Below are 20776 nucleotides of genomic sequence, written 5' to 3' on the forward strand. Positions count from 1 at the left end.
CTGCCAGGATTGGGGATTCTGCATCAAGGATCTGTTGGGTTTGGGGTTTTCTGGATCAGGGATCTGCTGGGGATGGGATCTGCTGGATTTGGGGCTTCTGGAACTGGGATCTGCTGGGATTGGGGATTCTGGAACTGGGAACTCCGGGATCCACCGGAACCGGGATCTGCCAGGATTGGGGATTCTGGATAAAGGATCTGTTGGGTTTGGGGTTTTCTGGATCAGGGATCTGCTGGGGATGGGATCTGCTGGGTTTGGGGCTTCTGGAACCGGGATCTGCTGGGACTGGGGTTTTCTGGATCAAGGATCTGTTGGGTTTGGGGGGTTTCCTGGATCTGGGATCCTCTTGGGATGGGATCTGCTGGGTTTGGGGCTTCTGGAATGGGGAACTCCGGGATCCACTGGACTCAGAATCTGCCGGGATCCGCATTTGTGGATCAGGGATCTGCTGGGGATGGGGTCTGCCAGATCCAGGATCTACTGTGTTTGGGGTTTCTGGAACTGGGATGGGATGTGCTGGGATGGGATCTGCTGGGATTGGGGATTCTGGAACGGGGAACTCCAGGATCCCCTGGACTCGGGATCTGCTGGGTTTGGGGGTTTCCTGGATCAGGGATCTGCTGGGTTTGGGGGTTTTCTGGATCAGGGATCTGCTGGGGATGGGATCTGCTGGGTTTGGGGCTTCTGGAACTGGGAACGCTGGGATCGGCTGGATCCAGGATCTGCCAGGTTTGGGGGGTTTCTGGATCAGGTATCTGCTGGGGTGGGTTTAGGGTTTCTGGAATGGGGAACTCTAGGATCCGCTGGAAGCAGGATCCGCCCGGTTTGGGGTTTCTGAAACTCGGATTCACTGGAAGCGGGATCTTCTGGGTTTGAGGTTTCCTGGTTAGGAACCTGCTGGGAACCTGGATCTGCTGGGTTTGGGGCTTCTTGAACTGGAAACTCTGGGATCCACTGGACTGAAGATCTTCCGGGATCCGGGTTTCTGGATCAGGGATCTGCTGGATCTAGGATCTGCTGGACTTGGAATTTCTGGAACTGGGATCTGCTGGACTTGGGGCTTCTGGAATGGGGAACTCCGGGATCCACTGGAACTGGGATCTGCCGGGTTTGGGGGTTTCCTGGATCAGGGATCTGCTGGGGTGGGTTTAGGGTTTCTGGAATGGGGAACTCTAGGATCCACTGGAACCAGGATCCGCCCAGTTTGGGGTGTCTGGTACTGGGATCTGCTGGGATGGGATCTGCCGGGTTTGGGGTTTCTGAAACTGGGATTCACTGGAAGTGGGATCTGCCGGGGTTGAGGTTTCCTGGTTAGGAATCTGCTGGGAACCTGGATCTGCTGGGCTTGGGGCTTCAGGAACTCGGATCTGCTGGGATTGGGGATTTTGGAATGGGGAAGTCCGGGATCCACCAGAACTGGGATCTGCTGGGATTGGGAATTCTGGAACTGGGAGCTCTGGGATCCACTAGATTGGGAATCTGCTGGGTTTGGGGCTTCAGGAACTGGGAACTCCGGATCTACTGGATCCAGGATCTGCCAGGTTTGGGGGGTTTCTGGATCAGGGATCTGCTGGGGTGGGTTTAGGGTTTCTGGAATGGGGAACTCTAGGATCCACTGGAAGCAGGATCCGCCCGGTTTGGGGTTTCTGAAACTCGGATTCACTGGAAGCGGGATCTTCTGGGTTTGAGGTTTCCTGGTTAGGAATCTGCTGGGAACCTGGATCTGCTGGGTTTGGGGCTTCAGGAACTGGGAACTCCAGGATCCACTGGATCCAGGATCTGCTGGGAGGAGATATGCTGGGTTTGGGGTTTCTGGAACTGCGATGGGATCTGCTGGGATTGGGGATTCTGGAACGGGCAACTCCGGGATCCACCGGAACCGGGATCTGCTGGGACTGGGGATTCTGGAACGGGGAATTCTGGGATCCACTGGATCTGGGATATGCCAGGTTTGGGGTTTTCTGGATCAAGGATCTGATGGGTTTGGGGATTTCCTGGATCAGGGATCCACTGGGATGGGATCTGCTGGGTTTGGGGTTTCTGGAATGGGGGACTCCAGGATCCACTGGACTCGGGATCTGCTGGGTTTGGGGGTTTCCTGGATCAGGGATCTGCTGGGGTGGGTTTAGGGTTTCTGGAATGGGGAACTCCAGGATCCACTGGAACCTGGATCTGCTGAGTGTGGGGCTTCTGGAACTGGGAACTCTGGGATCCACTGGATCCAGGATCTGCTAGGCTTGGGGGTCTCTGGAACTGGGAACTCTGGGATCTGCTGGATCCAGGAGCCATCAAGGCCAAGGGGTGAGGATCTGCTGGATCCGGGATCTGCCGAGCCTGCGGTTTTGGGAGCTGGGATCTCCGGGATCCGCTGGATCTGGGAGCAGTCAAGGTTGGGAGGTTGGGATCCGCTGGGTTAGGGGATTCTGGGTCCAGGATCTGCTGGGATGGGATCCACCGGGGTTGGGATCTGCCGGATCTGGGATCTGTGGCTGCAGGGATGATCCCGAACTGGGATCTCTGGGATCTGCTGGGGCTGGGACCTCCTTGGGCTGGGATCTGCTGGGCCTGGAGCTGCAGGCCTGGGATCAAGCGGGGCTGGGATCAACGGCTGCTGGGACTGGGATCTGCTGGGACTGGGGTTTCCTGGATCCAGGACCAGCCAGGTTTGAGGTTTTGGGATCTGGGATCTCTGGGATACGCTGGATCTGGGAGCTGTCAAGGTCAGGAGGTTGGGATTGGCTGGGATGGGATCTGCTGGGTTTGGGGTATCTGGATCTGGGATCTGCTGGGATGGGATCCACCGGGGCTGGGATCTGCTGGATCCTGGACCTACCAAGTCTCGAGGGTTTTGGGATCTGGAACCTGCTGGGACAGGATCCAGTGGGGCCAGAATCTGCCAGGTTTGGGGTGTCTGGAACTGGGATCTGCTGGGATCTGCTGGGGTGGGATCTGCCAAGTTTGGGGTTTCAGGGGCAGGGATTGGGGGATCCACTGGGACAGGATCTGCTGGAACTGGGATCCACCAGGTTTGGGGTCTCTGGAACTGGGATTGCTGGGATCTGCTGGATCTGGGAGTCATCAAGGTTGGGATCTGCCGGGATTAGGATCTGCTGGATCCCAGATCTGACAGGTTTGGGGTTTCTGGGTCCAAGATGTGCTGGATCTGCGATCTGCTGGGTCAGGGATCAGTGGATGCAGGGATGACCCCAAACTGGGATCTCTGGATCCTGGATCTCCAGGATCTGACAGGTTTGGGGCTTTTTGGGTCAGGGGTCAGGGATCCACTGGGGCTGGGATCCACCGGGTTTTGGGTTTCTGGAACTGAGATCTGCTGGGACGGGATCCAGTGAGGCTGGATCTTGGGATCTCCTCAGGTGGAGATGACCCTGAAGTGTGTTAAAAGTCTCTTTTCCCCAACCCAGCTGTTGAAGAAGGAGTTGAGAAGTCTTCGGTTCACGTTCTCAAGGCTGTTTATTATTCCTTTATCTCAAACATTTTCTGTCTGGCCTGCCGAGGTCTGTTCAGCAGGTCTGTCAGAGGCACACTGCACACCCCTGGAATAGTGCTGTCTTTTTATACTGTAAATTACGTATTCGATATTTACAGTTGTGTTCCAATACCTATCACCCATGTCAGACAGTGACTTTCTACTCCACACCAATCCCAAAGTGCCAACATCACCAAGAAGATGGAAGCTAGGAAGAAGAAGGAACAAGAACAGAACAAAGCTCAAATTCCTCCATCTTGCCTCCTACACCCCTATAGTAAAACCCCCAAAATTTTTCTTTTCACTCTATAACTACTACTATTATGCTATCTAAACTTTTGTGACCTTTAATTGCTCATATAAAGGTGGTAATTTGTTCCATGGGTCGAACTCAAGGCCACAGGGGTATTTGGCTGCATGCCAGGGTCTCCGACCCCCCTGCCATGGCTTCAGAGCCCCCTGTCTGGGGCTCGGATCATCCAGTCTCGGAATCTCCTCTGGTCTGGTCTGGTTGGGAAGATCCCGAGGTGTGTCTCTGTTAAAAGTCTCTTTTCCCCAACCCAGCAGCCAAAGAAGGAGTCGAGAAGTCTTCGGTTCACGTTCTCAAGGCTGTTTATTATTCCTTTATCTCAAACATTTTCTGTCTGGCCTGCCGAGGTCTGTTCAGCAGGTCTGTCAGAGGCACACTGCACACCCCTGGAATAGTGCTGTCTTTTTATACTGTAAATTACGTATTCGATATTTACAGTTATGTTCCAATACCTATCACCCATGTCAGACAGTGACTTTCTACTCCACACCAATCCAAATATGCTAACATCATCAAGAAGATGGAAGCTAGGAAGAAGAAGGGACAAGAACAGGACAAAGCTCAAATTCCTCCATCTTGCCTCCTAGACCCTTATAGTAAAACCCCCAAAATATTTCTTTTCACTCTCTAACTACTACTATCTAGAAGGAAGGACTCAGAGAATTACTTGGCTGTTTGGATGTTCATAAATCCGTGGGACCAGATGGAATCCACCCCAGGGTGATGAGGGAGCTGGCAGATGAGCTTGCCAAACCGCTCTCCATCATTTACCAGCTGTCCTGGCTCACTGGGGAGGTTCCAGATGTTCACTGTAATCCATGCTGGGAAGACACCTGTCCCTTCTCCTGCCCCTGCCAATGACATGATGTGGGATTGAAGATCATGAGGATGTGGCTAGAGCCATGTCATTATATTCACTCCCTCCTCAGGTCGTTGCCAGGGGCAGGAAAGGGACTCTCTCTTCCTGAGAAGAAGGGTGTCCTTCCCAGGCAGGAGGAAATATGTGGCCAGGATGACCCAATGAGTTGTGTTTTGGTTTTCCCTGTAAATAGTTTTTCTTTTCCCCTCTGTTACCAGTATTGTTTCTGTTCCTGTTTGTTCTTTATCTTGTTGCTGTTCCCAGTAAATTGTTCTTATCCCTGCCCAGGATTTTTCCCCTTTGTGCTTTCCTTGGGAGGCAGGAGGGCAGCGAGCGGCAGCGCGGTTTTAGCGGGAGCAGGAAATTGGGGAATCCCATTCCTGAACCCCAGCCTGTGGAAACCGAGCATCCCAGCTGGTCCCAGCCCTGGTGGCCATGGCAGCAGCCTTGGGAGCGGGTCCCTGGCTGGGGCTGTGGGAACCTCTTCCCTCTGGTGCCCAGGGACAGGACTGGAGGGAACGGCTGCAGCTGAGTTGGGGCAGGCTCAGGCTGGATCTCAGGAAAAGGTTTTTCCCCAGAGGCTGCTGGGGCGCTGTCCAGGCTCCCCAGGGAAGGGTCCCAGCTCCAGGGCTCTCTGAGCTCCAGCAGCGTTTGGCCAGCGCTGCCAGGCCCAGGCTGGCATTGTTGGGGTGTCCTGTGCAGGGCCAGCAGTTGGACTCCAGGATCCTGATGGGTCCCTCCCAGCTCAGCCAATTCTGTGGATCTGGGGGAACAGGGGCCTGGTGATGGTTGCCATGAAAACTGACCATAGGAATGGGGCTGGTGATGGTTGCCCACTAAGGATCAGATTTGTCACAGGGGTTCCATGGGGACTTTCCAAGAGTCTCCAGGCTGTTCAAGAGCTGGAAGGTCACAGGCAGAGACAGGGGCTCCATGGACACCTCCCAGGGGTTTCTGGGGATGATAAAGAGCTGTGTGGTCAGAGGCAGTCACAGCCATTCCATGGTGACATCCCAGGGCACCTTGGGCTGCAAAGGCACCGATCTGTCGCAGGCACTCACAGGGGCTCCACGGTGACATCCCAGGAGTCCCCAGGCTGCCAAAGGGCCGGGATGTCCCAGACACTCCCAGGGGTTCCTGTCATGGGCAGAGTGGGAGCTTCAGGCAAAAGCTTTATTTCTTTATTGGAGAAACTCCTGCTGAGTCATGAGGTGGAGAAATGACACCCAACAGCCACCATGGATCCTAAAACCCCTGCAGGGCTCCTAGTCTTCTAAAATTCCTTTTAATACAGGAGACTGGGAGCAGCTGGATCCAATCCCAGCCCCAGACTGTGCGAAAAGTTGTAAAAGATTGGACAGGTGAAATTGAACTTTAACGCAATTTGTCCCACAGGATTAATGATGGAATACCACATATATTTATATAAATACAGCTCTGATTGATTCTGATCATCATTAGACACAATGGCTTATTTACACCACAGAGTAAATTTAAAAAACAAAGTTATTTACTCCACAGTATAGGTTCTATAACAATTATTAGACTATTCTGCTCTAGGAAGCAATTTTGAAGTCAACAGAGCCTTGCTGGAGTTGTTGGAGCCCATTGCAGGCAGAGCCTCCTGCTCCAGCAGGAACTGCCTTTCCTGTGCCAGGAGCAGGGCAGGTCCCGCTGCAGGAAAAGCCCCAGGCCAGCCCCAGCACAGGGAAGGGCTCGGGCACAAGGGCAGAGTGCCGTGCTGGGAGCTGTGCCAGGCAGAGCCTGAGGCACCAAAGGCACCTTGGCAGCAGCAGCTGCTTGCAGGGCATGGCCAGAAGCCTCCCTTGGCAGCACGGCCTGGTGGCCAGCACTGCAGAGCTGCTGCCTCAGGGCTCATTTCTGCCCGGGCTCTGAAAAGCCACTTCTGCTCCAGGAGCTGCCTGGGAAGCCATTTGCCCCAGCACCTTGGGGACAAGATATGAATGACAAAACTCTTCATGTCAGCTAAGACAAGGCAGGGGCAGAGGAAAGGGCAGAGCCAGGCCCAGGGCACAGGGCTGCCATGGTGATGGCTGTGAGGTCACTGCCCCTGCAGCAGCCTGGCTGCCCTCAGCAGACATTCTGGCCAGAAGCGTTGTGAGGGCACCCAGCACATCAGAGAACCCACACAACAGGAATTCTGTCCTTGGGGATGAGAGGGTCAGGTTGCACAAGGCTCCTGCTCTTGAATAATTCCTGAGATGGGGAATCCAGTTCTGTGGAAGAACAGTTCCAGTTTTGTGCCATTCTCATCATTGTAAAATATTTCCTCCTTCTAACAAATGTAAATCCACCCTCATTAATTTCAGAGATATTGACCCTTCTTCTGTCACCACAAGATTTGGGAGAAAATAACTTTGACCATTTTTTTTGTGTTTTCACAGACCTTGGTGAGGACCCAAAAATCTCCTAAGATGGGGTTTGGAGGCCTCATCACATAACCAGCGGGAGGAGGCTGTAGGCTCTGGGCTCACTGGCGTGGAGACTGAGGACAGAACAGGAGCAGTCTGGGAGGGATTAAAGGGTGGTTTCACAGAGTGTGGAGCTTTTCTTTATTGTGGGAATGATCCTGAAGAAGAAATAATTGTGCTAAGGGCAGCTGGGAAAGCGCAGACTGGACAGCAGGAGAAAGGAGTTTCCCTCCCAGGGCAGGGCTGTGGTGCAGCACATCCCCCAGAAGGCGCCTGGAGCAGTCCAAGGCTTTGTGTGGGCAGGCAGAGGCAGGCAGGAGGCAGAGCTGTCAGCAAAGGAAGGGGCCAGCCAGGTGGGGCAGCCGGGGGATGACGACAGCCTGCAGGGACAGAGATGCAGGGCAGGGACACCGTAGGACAGCCTGGGCTGCACAGGGCACAGGGATGGGCAGCAGCTGCAAGGCCCTGACAGAGCCAACTTGGGCAGCACTTTGGCCATGGCTGCTGGCCCTGGGCCTGAGGCCACGAGGGGACAAGTGACCCTTGCAGCCCTGGGGCCTCATTGCCTCCTTGTTCCTGCTCAGCAGCCTGGCAGGGGCCACCCCATGGTCCCGTCCTTGGCATTGCACATCCTCACATGCCAGAGCCCATCCAGGGAAGAGCCCTGAGCAATGAGGGAGGGACAGGATCTGCCTGGCCAGGGGCTGGGGCTCAGGCCTTGGCCCTTTGCATTCCTGAAACACATCCAGGTGTGCTCAGCACCAGAGACACCTTTGCCTTGTTTGTCCCCAGCTGTCATCACTGCCTCCAGTGTTCTGCTCTACCTGGAACCTAGGGACACTTTGACATGAATTGTGTCCTTGAGTGGAACCCATTTAAACTACAAGAAATGTCTATGTTTCAGCTTAACTTGGAGTTCTTGAGAAGCTTTTTGAGCACACTCCGAGGGACTCAGTCTGATGCAAAGAGCACCAAAGCCCCAGAGGGTCATTAAAGTCCTGCTGCTGTGTCTGTGCTGCAGAGCTGGGCCAGGCTCCTGGCCCAGAGGCGGCTCCTGGCAAGGGCAGCGCTGCAGAGAGACAGCTCTGGCCAGGAGCAGCTCCTGTGCACAGCCCAGCAGGGCTGGGGCACTGCCAGGGCAGCTCAGGGACAGCAGCAGGGCACAGCCAGAGCTGACAGGGGCTCAGCACTGGCAGGGGCTGGGGGATGTCCCAGAGGGGGCTGTGTCACAGCAGCACCTCTGTGGCTGTGTCGTGGAGGCACAGAGCAGCTGTGATGTCAGCAAGGGGCTGTGTGACAGCACAGAGTGGGCTGTGTGAGGTCACAGGTTGGGCTGTGACATCACAGAGTTTGTTGTGTGAGGTCACTGAGCAGCTACAGTATCATAGAGGGGAATGTGAGACATCACAGGCTGTGACATCATGGCATGGCTGTATGACATCATAGAGCAGGTTGTGAGATCAAAGTGTGTGCTGTGATAATTTAGAGTGGCAGTATGACATCACAGAGAGGGGTTTGTGATATCACTGAGGGGGTTGTGACATCACAGAGCTGTCTGTGATGTCACAGAATAGGATGTGAGGCCATGGAGCAGCATCTGCCACCATGGAGTGTGGCTCTGTGACATCAGAGAATGGGTTGTGGCATCACTGGGTGCCTGAGTAACATCATAGAGCCAGCTATGATATCACAGAAGAGACTGTGACATCACAGGGTGACTTTGTAACATCACAGAGTCTTCTGAGATGTCACAGCACAGCAGTATGACATCACAGGGTGGCATCACAATATTGGTAGCGTGACATTACAAAGGTGTTGTGTCACATCCAAGAGTAGACTGTGACATTACTGGGAGGCTGTGTGACATCACAGGGACTCTTTGACATCACAGGGTGGCTGTGTGACATCACAGGGTGGCTGTGTGACATCACAGGAAGCTGTGTGACATCACAGGGGCTGTGTGAGGTCACTGGGGAGGTCACTCTGCCCCAGCCCCCCTCACAGTTCCCCCAGAGCAGTCCAACCCTGCTCGTGCACAGTGGGGTCCCCTGTCCCCCCGGGTCCCCCCACCCCCAGTGCCGCAGCCTCCCCCAGAGGATGTTCCATGAGATCGACCCCAGAGCCTGACACGGGGATGGGGGACCGGGACCCTGGGGGTGGGACAGGGGGACAGGGACCCCCCGGCAGTGTCCCCATGCCCCCCATGGCCAGAGCCTGGGCCAGGGCTCCTTCACCCTGTTACGAATGAGGGCTTGAGAGTGCTGAAAAAATCCCCAGCAAGGGATCAGCAAAAACCAGATTTGATATTAAGGGACAGCACCACAAAGTTCCTTAGGAAAAGCAACTCTTGACTGGACACTTCAGACACAACCAAGAAACAAACCAACAACAAAACCAGACAAAATCCAGGCAATCAAACCAGAAATAAACAGAGAATTCTCCCTGTGTGTGTGTGACAACAGGACAGTGAGGGCAAGGATAAAAGAAATACGGCATAAAAGCTGAACAGAGATCAAACTTAACAGGACGTAACTTATATCTTTACCTAAACTGACACTGTCAACTTCACAATTTAGCAAAAGAACAGAGCTTAACAGTATTTAACCTAACTTAAAACCTCTGACTTAGCAATTTAAAAGAGGAATAACACTTAACAGTATTTAACTTACTTTATAACTTATATTAAACTTAGCAAAAGAACAACTCTTAGCAGCATTTAAATTCTTTTAGACCTTGTGACTTAACCTCACTTACTGGCCTGACTGACTCAGCTATCCAAGGCACTCCAACCCCTCCGAGAGCAGCATTTCTGCCACAACTCCCCAGCACAGGCACTCCTGTGTGCACACAGACACAAAGAGTCAGTGCAAGGCACCTGTGAGAAATTCCCCTGAGGGCAGGAAATGCTCCCTGTGGATGCTTTGGCATCTCCCCAGCGGGTGAAGGGTTGAGCCTGGAGGAGTGGGGGGATCGGCCCAGGCTCCCTCGTTGTTCAGGAACCCCGAGTGCAGCAAACGGGAGAGTTCCCGGCTGGGAGAGGCCCCACTCAGAGGGAGTCGCTGGCCCAGGAGAGCTCCAGGGGGCTCCTTTTGCAGCGCTGTTTGTAGGGCCCCAAGAGAGGGGCTGCAGTCACAGCAATGGTTCATCCTGGCCGCACTTGGCATCAACAGCTTTCTTTGGCAGTGTGAGAACAGGGATGTTGTGCCACTGAGGGAACAAAACCAGTTCCCAGGGCTGCTCCTCCAGCAACCAGGAGCTGGTTGGGCAGCAGCAGTGCCTGGAGCAGACAGTGTTTGTGCTGAGCTGCAGAGGAGCTGAGCCCAGGGGCTGTTGGCCAAGGCCGAGGCCCAAGGAGTATTTCTGAGCTGGCAGGGCGGCCTGAGAAGGGGAGGGGGGAATGCAGCAGCACAGGGCCCATGGAAGCAAGGGACCATGGTGACACTGTGGGGCCCTCTGAGACCAAGGGACCATTGTGACACTGTGGGGCCCTGTGACACCAAGGGACCATGGTGACACTGTGGGGCCCTGTGAGACCAAGGTACCATGGTGACACTATGGGACATCATGGAAAATTGTGGAGATAATTGTGACTTTGCAAGGCCTCATAGAACCATGGAGAGACCATTAAGACTCTTCACCGCCTCATGGAACCAGGGGGCCAATGTGACATTGAGGGGACTTATGGGATCATGGAGACCATTGTGACACTATGAGGCCCCGTGGAATAAGCAAAGCTTTGTGACGCTGTGAGACCATTGTGACCCTGGGGATCCCCACAGAACCAAGAGGACCATTGTGATACTGTGGGGCCTTGTGAAACAGAGGCCTTTGTGACACTGCAGGGCTGCATGCAACCAAAGGTCCACTGTGACATTGTGAGGCCTTGTGCCATCAGTGGTCCATTGTGACACTGTGGAGCCAAAGGAGACCATTGTGACGCTGCAGGGCTGCATGGAACCAAAGCTCCAGGGTGACACAGAGGGGCTTCCTGTCATCAATGCTCCATTGTGACGTTGTGGAGGCAATGGCGACCATTGTGACACTGCAAACCCCCAGGGTCCAAAGGTCCATTGTGACACATCAGGGCTCATGGAACAGAGAAGCCACGTGACATTGCAGGGCCTGTGGAACCAAGGAGACCATTGTGACACTGCAAGGTCCCATGGAATCATTGGGACCATTGTGACACAATGGGGTCTGGTGGAACCTAGGGTCCGTTCTGACATTGTGTGACCTCATTGAACCAAGGGGCCAATGTGACTCTGCTGAACCCCATGGAATCAAGGCATCATTATGACACTGCGGGGCCCCATGGATTCAAGGCACCATTGTGACATTGCAAGGCCTTGTGTAACCAAGGTGTCATTGTGACACAATGGGGCCCCATAGAACCAAGGCGACACAGAACAGCTCTGGCTGGTTTGGCCTCCTGTAGACTGCCTGACTGGTCCAGCTGACCTTGGTATGTCACATCTTATCTGCTGCTGAAACACTGGTGCTCTGTGTGGTAAAGAACTCTCCTTCTCCTCCAGGAACATACGGCCACAATTGGGATTTCACCTCCAAATTTCCTTATATCTAGGCATTGTTCCTGTAAGAATATTGCCAGGTCAAGTCTGGCTGGCAATGGTTTCATGACGGTCACCTCTCACCTGTCCCCAAAACACTGGGAAAGGTTCTGTGCTTTATCATAGCATGGGTTCCTGCTGGGTAATTAATAATTAGCATTCACAACTCCATTATTCCAGAAGGCTGATCAATCACTTTAGTATACTATACTACACCATTAAGAAAAACCCATCACCCTTGCAGGCTGTCCAATTCAGCTTTGCCCAGATAGGTCAATTGAATTTGTTAAAAGATTACCATCAAGTGCCCTCCCCCAACACAACTAAAACCAAACACCTACAAACTAGAACCCATACAAAATAACCCTACAACTAAAATTAAACACAAAAAACCACAAAAACCAGCCATAAAACCAGTCCTAACACAACCCAAGCACAACTCCCACCAGAAGTTACCAGCAGGTCAGGTGTTAATCCTTTCAATACTTCAATCCTCCCTCGAGTAAAAAAAAAAAAAAAAAACAAAAAACAAAATAGAAGCATATAAAAAAACAACATGAAACCATCAAAGTCAGTAAAGAAGAATTTAAATCCCAAATTAAAAAAAAAAAAAACAGAAAAAATACCTTAATCTTAAAAAGAACATAATCTTATAAACTATGGAGAAAAATCTCTTTTTCTTTATAACACATAAAACTATAAAAAAATAAATTAATATCAAACAAAAACCTGCATATTCAAATAAACAAATGTTAAAATAACTGTAATTTCATCAAAAGTTTAAACAGAAAAAAAAGTAGTCCATTACCCCCAAGAGAAGATCTCTATTCCCAGACATATAAGTAATTTTAAAAGTAATAAAAACTTTTACCTTTAAGGAACTCATCTTTAAAACAGTACTCCATACGTCAACATGGCCCATCAACAAGCTGTAAAAAAACCTTGTAGCAATAAAACCAACTTCACAATAACAAAGTTCCCCAGACAACTGTTATCCATGACAAAATTAAGAGCCACAAAAAAAATCTAGTTTTTCCTCTTGTAAACCAAATCACCAAACCTTAACAAGAAAAATTTCTCTCCCTAAGAAAACTAAAAAAGACTATTCTAGAAAGAATAAACTAACTAGAAATTTTAAGTTTAGTTTTTAAACAGTCAGTAAAAAAAAAGGTCTAAAGCAAAAAAGTGTTCTAAAGAGTTTATTTTAATTCTTACTACATTTTTCCTTTATTTACTTATAATAAAATTTTCTTTACATCCACTTAAAATTTGAAACCTCCTTTACCTTTCTCCTAATCCAATTTCACAAAAAAAAAAAAAAAAAAAAAAAAAAAATTAACCGACAATAAAACCCACCACACTCATCAATACATTAACTAAGAAACCTCAAAATTAGAAAATCTTACATTAACAAACCCAAACAACTATAATATGATAATAAACCTTTTACTAAAGTTTCTCTGATTTTATAAAGTGCGCAGTAAAAGCTATTTTATTAATTTGAGCTCCTGAGAATCTCTTGTCAGTATTTCTCCAGTGAGTCCAACTCACGGTACACAAACAATTGTAATTCCTTTTAAAGTCTCACTGAGAGAGGTGTTTGGAGGATGGGAGTCAGGGCTTGTCTGTCCTGCTTGGCACAGCCCAGGCAGGGCTTTCCCAGCCACATTCCACACTCCATTGCCCAGCTGGAGCCGCTGGTGCCTCTGAGTTCTGCTGGCCCAGCCCCAGGGACGCTCTCCTTGTCTGCCCATTCCCCCACGGTCTCTGGGCAGGGATGGCCTCAGTGGGGGCTGCTGACATCCTCAGCAACTTGGAGGCTGCTGCTGGATTTCACTGCTCCAGAGGCTTGTTCAGCCTTCAGCTCTTCAGTGCAGGAATTCAGTGTCCCAGGGCTCATTAACATTCAGAACACCTTAACAAGCCAAGCCTTTGGGAATAATTCTATTTAAGTTTTCAAATCATTTGTGGTTAATTACACAGATTTCAATAGCGTACTCAAGCTAAACATATTCTTTTTAAAAAGACAAGGAGAAAATTTTTTTTATTTTTTGTTTAGTTTTTTATTTTCCCTGATCATAAATTGATATGTGCAGTCTCCAATTGACACTGAATCCAAGTACCTCCTCATGCAGTTTGAATAGATATGAAATCAAGACCCTTCATGGTGGACAATCAATCAGACTCTGTCCCTACCCCTACCTCACCATTTCCCTCACCCAAGCCCTGGCACTCAGAGCAGCCTTGTGCAAATCTCAGCTTCCTCCAGCCCAGGCTGCACCTGCAGCTTTCAGCTCCTTGGCTCCAATTCCTACCTGCTTTCCTTGGAGAAGGAGCTGCCCCAGACACAGAGGCATGTTCATTGATTGTCAGCCAACAAAGCCAAGGGAAGGCACAGCTCCATCAAATGCAGAAGTCATTCTTCTCCCTGGTTCTACCCTGCCCCTGATCCCCACAGCCTGTCCTGCTTCCTTCATCCCTGCATTGCCAGGGACTTTCTGGGACAAGGGAGCTCTGCTCTGGCTATGGAGGGAGATCCAAGTGCAGCCACTGGAGTGGGAACCACAACTCATCAGGTTTGTGCCCTTGGAGGGACCAGAAACTGGTGAGACTCAGAGGCACAGAAGGGTTTCTCTTCATGGCACACATCAAAAATGTGAGCATGATAAAATTGAATAAACATTAAAACCCTTCCCTGAGCTCCTTGTGACAGCAACATCTGACATGTCCACCATCCACAAGGGATTGCCATACAGGAAGGATTTTAGACAATGACTTAGGAAGAGGTGATATAAAAGATAAAAATACAACTAAGATGCTGACTAAGAAGGTATTTAAAGTTTTGAAAATTTGGGCAACTCCCTGATGCTCAAAGCATGAGGCCAGTCAAGGGAGACACATTGGAATAACCAGAGAACAGCTGCAGGAGGAAATCTGGGAGCAAGGGGAAGGGCAAAGATCCAGCTGCTCTAAATGAAGAGATGTCTTTAGACACGGGCATTTAACCAGGAGAGCTGGAAACACCTGAAGGAAGAGGGCCGTGAAATACTAGACTGAATGTTGCTGGCAAATGTAGAGGGGAAGATCAGTATTTTTTCTCCTGCCATGAGTAGAAGAATCCATGAGATCCAGGAAACTCCTGTTCCTGGTGGGAAAACTTTGCCATTTTTTATAAGTACTCAAGTAATCCAGATAAAAAATATTTTCTGGTATATTATGAAAATAACAGGTATTAAAACCTGTGCCCCTTTCCAGGCAGACATCAGCTGTGTGCCCATGAACAGGCAGTGCCACTTATGCCCTGAAGTGCCCAGCTGGGATTGGATCTCTCTGAGAGCACCTGAGGGAGAGCAGAGCACCTTGCAAGCTGCAGGTCCCTGCCAGCCCCGCAGGGCTCCTGTCCCATCAACATCTGCTCTGCTGCCAATCACAGCTGGGATAGCACCGCCCCTGCTGTGTGATTGACAGCTCTGCCAGGGCTGGGGCCAGGGCTCTGTCCCACCATAAACCAAGGCCTGACCCGGCCCTGGCCCCACACGGGTATTCCGAGCATCCCGAAGTGTCTCGGGACATCAATCTCATCCAGCCTCTGACAGCGACCACGGTGACACTCTGGATCCTCATGGAACCAAGGGTCACTGTGACAATGCGGGTCCAAGGAAACTATGGTGGGACTGTGGAACTTCATGGAATCAAGGAAACCATTGTGCAGTTCAGGGGCCCTGTGGAAGCAAGGGTCAATGATCAAACTGTGGGGCCCATAGAAACAAGGAGCCATTGTGACACAGCAGGGCCGCATGGAGCCAAGGGACCACTGTGACTCTGTTGGGGCTCATGAAACCAAGAAGCCATTGTGACATTGCCAGACTTCATGGAATCAAGGAGACCATTGTGATGGTGTGGGGACCCATGATATCAGCAGAACATGGAACAGGTCTGCCTGCTTTGGCCTCCTGGGGCCTGTCTGACAGGTCCCGCTGAATTTGACATGTCAAGGGCCACTTCCCATCTGACTGTGAAGCACTGGGGCTCTGTGCTTTCCTTTCTATGGAAAAGAACTATCTTTCTTGTCCAGGCTCCCATGGCTTAAATTAGGATTGCTCCTCTAAAATTCCCTATATCCAAGGCTTTCTCCCAGACAAAATCTGCCAATACAGTCAAGTCTGGCTTGCCTTGGCCTCTGGTGGTTTCCTCTCATCTTCACCTCGGGCTTGGCTGTTTTCTTCCTGTGGAGACCACGGAGACACCATGGGGCATTGTGGAGCCAAAGGGCGTTGTTACACTGCAGGAACTTGTGGAACCAAGGGGTTCATTGTGACACTGAGGGGTCTTGAGGAACCATGGGATCATTGTGACACTTTGGGGTCTTGTGAAATGCAGGGCCATTGTGACACTGCAGAGTACCATGGATCCAAGGGACCAGTGTGACAGTGTGGAGCCTCACAGAACCAAGGACATCATTGTGACTCTGTTGAGCCGCATGGTCCCAAGGGGCCAGTGTGAAGCAGCAGGGCTTTGTGGAACCAAGAGGCCATTGTTGCATTTCAGGGCCTCATGGAGCCAAAGGGCCGTTGTGATCCTGTGGGGCACCATGGATCCATGGAGACCATTGTGGCACTGCAAGGCCCCATGGAATCATTGTGACACTCTGGGCCCCCACAGAACCGAAGAGCCATTGTGACTCTGCAGGGCCTCAAGGAGGGAAGGGGTCATTGTGACACTGTGGGAAGCTGTGGAATCGTTGTTGCACTACTGGGCCCCAAACAGAACCAAGGGGCCATGGTGACACAGCAGGGCTTCATGGAACACAAAGACCATTATGACACTGTGGGGCCTTTGGGAACCCTGGAGACCATTAAGATCCTTAAGCACTTGTGTAATCAGGGGGCCATTATGATGCCACAGGACATCATGGAAGCAAGAGAACCACTGTGATGTTGCTCGACTCACGGAAGCATAAAGCCATTGTGACACTGCAGGGCCCTGTGGAACCAGGAGAACACAAAATAGGTATGGCTGCCTTGGCCTCCCAGGAGTCACCTGACAGGTCTGGCTGACCTTGGAATGTGGAAGGCCACTCCCATCTGCCGCTGAAACACTGGGGCTCTGGGCTTTCCCTTGTATGGAAAAGAACTGTCCATCTTTTCCAGGTATCCATGGCCAAAATTAGGATTCCACCTCCAAATTTCTGTGTATCCAAGGATTGCTGCCAGAGAAAAGCTACCAGGACAGACAGGTCTGGCTGGTCTTTAACTCCTGAGTGCCAGTACTGACCTGTTTTCCAGTCACTGGAAAGGGCTCTATGCTATTCTTTTTGTGGAAAAACATCATCCTCCTCCAGGCACAAATGTCTGACATTAGGATTCCACATTCATAATTTTGAATATCTAAGGGTTGCTCCCAGACAAACCTGCCAGGACAGACAGGTCAGGCTTGCCTTGGCCTCTGGTGGCTGCCATTCATCAGCTCCTGAAACATGGGGGTTCTGTGGTTTCCTTCTTATGAAGTCCAATGTGACACTTTGTGGCATTCTGAAATGAAGGGGCCATTGTGACACTGCAGAGCACCATGGATCCAAGGGACCATTGTGACACTCTGGAGCCTTGTGGAACCAAGGACATCACTGTGGCTCTGTTGGGCCCCATGGTCCCCAGGGGCCAGTGCAAAGCAGCAGTGTGGGAGTTAGCCCGGCTGTAACACAGAGTCAGCCAGATTTTGTCCTGGAAGAACCAGGAATGAGTTTCAAGTCCTGGGAGTCATTCGTTTAACTTAGGATGAGCTTGGGAATTCTCCCATAAGTCTTTAGTGTTGTTATGCTAAGTTGTCCAAGTTCTGCTTCCCTACTGCTTACTTGTTTCCCCTATATGGGTATTGTTCTAGAGTGTTCCACCCCCAAGTGTATGTATTGTTGCTTTGTCTCAGGTCTTTGGATCTTCCCCTCATACTGGGCTTGACTTCTCCATGTTTTTTGTTTTTCACCCCATTATTGAATTTCTTTTTGGGCAACTCCATTGAACCCGCTCCTTTTCATTTTCACCAACTTCACTCTTAAGTCAGGGAACCAGAGAGTTTTGTCGCAGCCACCCTCACTGGGACATCTAGCCCCTGAGCAGGGACCCTGACATTCAGTTGCGTCAGCTGGGGTTAGCTGAGAGATAGGCCAGAGCTCCCTGGGATTGTGGATTGTGCCTGGCCCAGTGGATTTCCCATCACTTTGAGGGACCTGAGCCAGCATGGGTGGGGATGATGACGGTTTCCTCCTGTGGAGGATTGCAGGTGGGTTTGGGAAAATGCAGGACATTTATTATCCATTTTGCCACCGTGTTTTTAAAATACGGATCCACATCCCATAATTGATTTGGGGCGTTCCAGTGGCTGTTCCCCCCCAAGGAGAGGGACAAAAATGGGTGGTCAGTTGTCCAATGTAGAAAGCAGCTTATATGGACACTTCAAGTTAATTCTCACTGATCATGACAAAATATTTTCAAAGAACAAATTAAAATCAATTGTGAGGTGGATCATTCAAAATTTTCCAGACACTGGGAAATTGCTGACGAAATCCATACCACTGAATTTTGTGACTCTGTGGGATTTAAATTGTACAACCTTTCAATCAAAAGGGACCCCACTGCAACCTGCATGCTCCCCTTCTTCTACACCATCCTTGAGACCCTTCACCAGCAAGCTGTGTGTTGAAAACTTGATCCATCAGTCACTCCTAAACCAGGCACTCCCCTGAAACCTGCCTTTCTTGGACTTTCCATGATGGTGCAAGATGGCAATGGCCACGTTGTCTTGGAGCATTGTGCCCTGGAGACCCAAGATGGAAGAAGCCCGAATGTGGCTCGGGAGCCTGGCCATCCTCCCTCCATCTTGGCTCCTCCACCTCCTGCTACCACAACCTTCTCTTCCACTCTGAACGAACATCCAGACTCCACCCCTGTGACTGCAGGTCACACCTCCACTGTCATTCTTTCCACCTCCACCCTGGGCCACAGCTCCAGAAAATGACAAAATGGCAGCGCCCTTTACTCACCCTCCAGCAACAATATAAACCCCATGGTCAAGGATACTAAGCCAAAGTGTCACACTATTTCTAATCCAAGTGTTTCTGCTCCAAGTTATTCTTCCTCCCCAGAAGACACTTTGGATTCCCCAGAGCCACCTCTCCCCTTAATCCTAGAAGATCCCTGGGAAAGGATCTGGAAGGAAGCAGTTAAGGAAGGAGACTGGCAAATAGTCTTGAAACTCCTCATTGCCCCAGGACATGATGAAAGAAGGGAGCAGAATCCCAGGTATCAGCCATTAGTTTACAGGGAAATCAAGGAGCTGTGTAGGGCAGCTAAAGACTAGAGGCAGGACTCACCTTGTTTTAATGGCCTAATGAGGGCCATGTTCACAGCACATGATTTAAAATATATTATGACCATGTTTTTATCACCTACAGAATACACCCTGTGGGAAAGGGGGATGGAAGTGTTTACTAAATCAATTAATAGCAGACTATGCTAATAATGAGGCAAGAGCGCAATTGACAATCAGCCATCTAGCTGGAGAAGGACAACACAGCCTGCCCAATGATCAAGCAGCAGGTATCCCCAGAGAAGTATTGGACGATAGAAAAGAGATGGCTTTGAAAGCTTTAATCCAGGTACCGGATGGTAGCAGCCCCAGTTTGGACTATGTAAACATAAGACAAGAACCAAGCGAACCCTGTATGAAATTTATTGATTGCCTTAAACAGGCACTAGAGAATCAAGTCCAGGATGAAAAGACTCCAAATGAATTACTAAACTGATTGGGGGTAGCCAATGCCAACCTGGAATGTAAGAAAGGGCTGTGTGCCCTTCCACTAGAGATGGAACCCACACTCCTGCAGATGACTGAGGCTGTAATTGCCTCAGGACAGCAGAACACGTAGCGGCCGTAAAAGCCCAGGCCATTGGGCAAGGAGTTGCAGAGGCCCTAGTGGCCATGCCATTCCCTTTGAAGGGGCCCCAGCAACAATTACAGGGCCCAAAAATATGTTTCCAGTGTGGTCAACAAGGACTTTTTATAAAATATTGTCTCTGGGGTAGGGGGATATTTGGTCCCTAACAGAAATCAGCATCAAATGAAGCAGAAGGTTTCTTTTTCAATGGCCCAGTGCAGGTTGGGATGATGATCCACCCTCACAGCTGGACCAGGGCAGGCCTGCAGCGGCCTTGGTGGCACCTTGGTGGCACCTTGGGCTTGGCATAGACTTGAGGAGGGTCTATGTTTTCAACAGAGACACTCAAGAGTTTTAGATTGCTTCAAAGAATTAAAAAGACAAAACCTTTCTTTGGCTGTGTGCAGTCAGACCTCCAAGCAAAGCAGATCCCAAGTGAGTGAGGAGAGACAGGATGGGGATGGGGAATGTGGAGCAAGGTTGTTGACACTGGGTCACAGCTCAAGGCACAGCTTCTCTGACCAAGCCAGACCTCCTTAGGAGAGTCCCTGGATCAATATCAGTCACAGAATGCTTCAATCACCTCTTGTGTAATAAGAACAGCAATAAAAGACATCCTTGAAAATAAGAATACATATTCACTAGAAAATCTTTGAAATATTTCTCCAGCAGGAAAACTTCCTGATGAACAGCACTAGACCAGAGGGAAATCAAGGCAGAGCCATGGTTTGTCAGGACTTGCTTGATGCTAATAAGCCCCAGGGTGCATTTAGAACTGAGCCCTGGAACCTCAGGATCTGAGAGGAGATTGTACAAGCCTGTCCAGGAGTCAAAGTCAGAAGAAAACCCCAAAGTGTCTCAAAGCATGAATGGGCCCACTGAGGTCCATCCCCAGCACAGGCTCCTCATGGACTCCATGGAGGAGAGAATTGGAAACCAGGATGGCACAAAAACTTCTCAAAGACTCAGTGTGAAAAGCAAAATTCGAAGTACCTTAAAAACCTTGAGTATCTCAAAGTATTAATGAGCCCCACTGAGTGTTAATTCAAAGCTCTCAAGGGACTCGTTAAAGCAGATAATTGGGGCCGTGATTGCACAAACCTCTCCCAGAGTCTGTATCAAAAGGGAAACACCAAGTACCTTCAAATAACTGAAGTACCTTGAAGCATTAATGAGCCCCACTGAGTGTT

Source organism: Passer domesticus, chromosome 30 (assembly GCF_036417665.1).
Source record: "Passer domesticus isolate bPasDom1 chromosome 30, bPasDom1.hap1, whole genome shotgun sequence".
In the NCBI taxonomy this organism is placed as follows: domain Eukaryota; kingdom Metazoa; phylum Chordata; class Aves; order Passeriformes; family Passeridae; genus Passer; species Passer domesticus.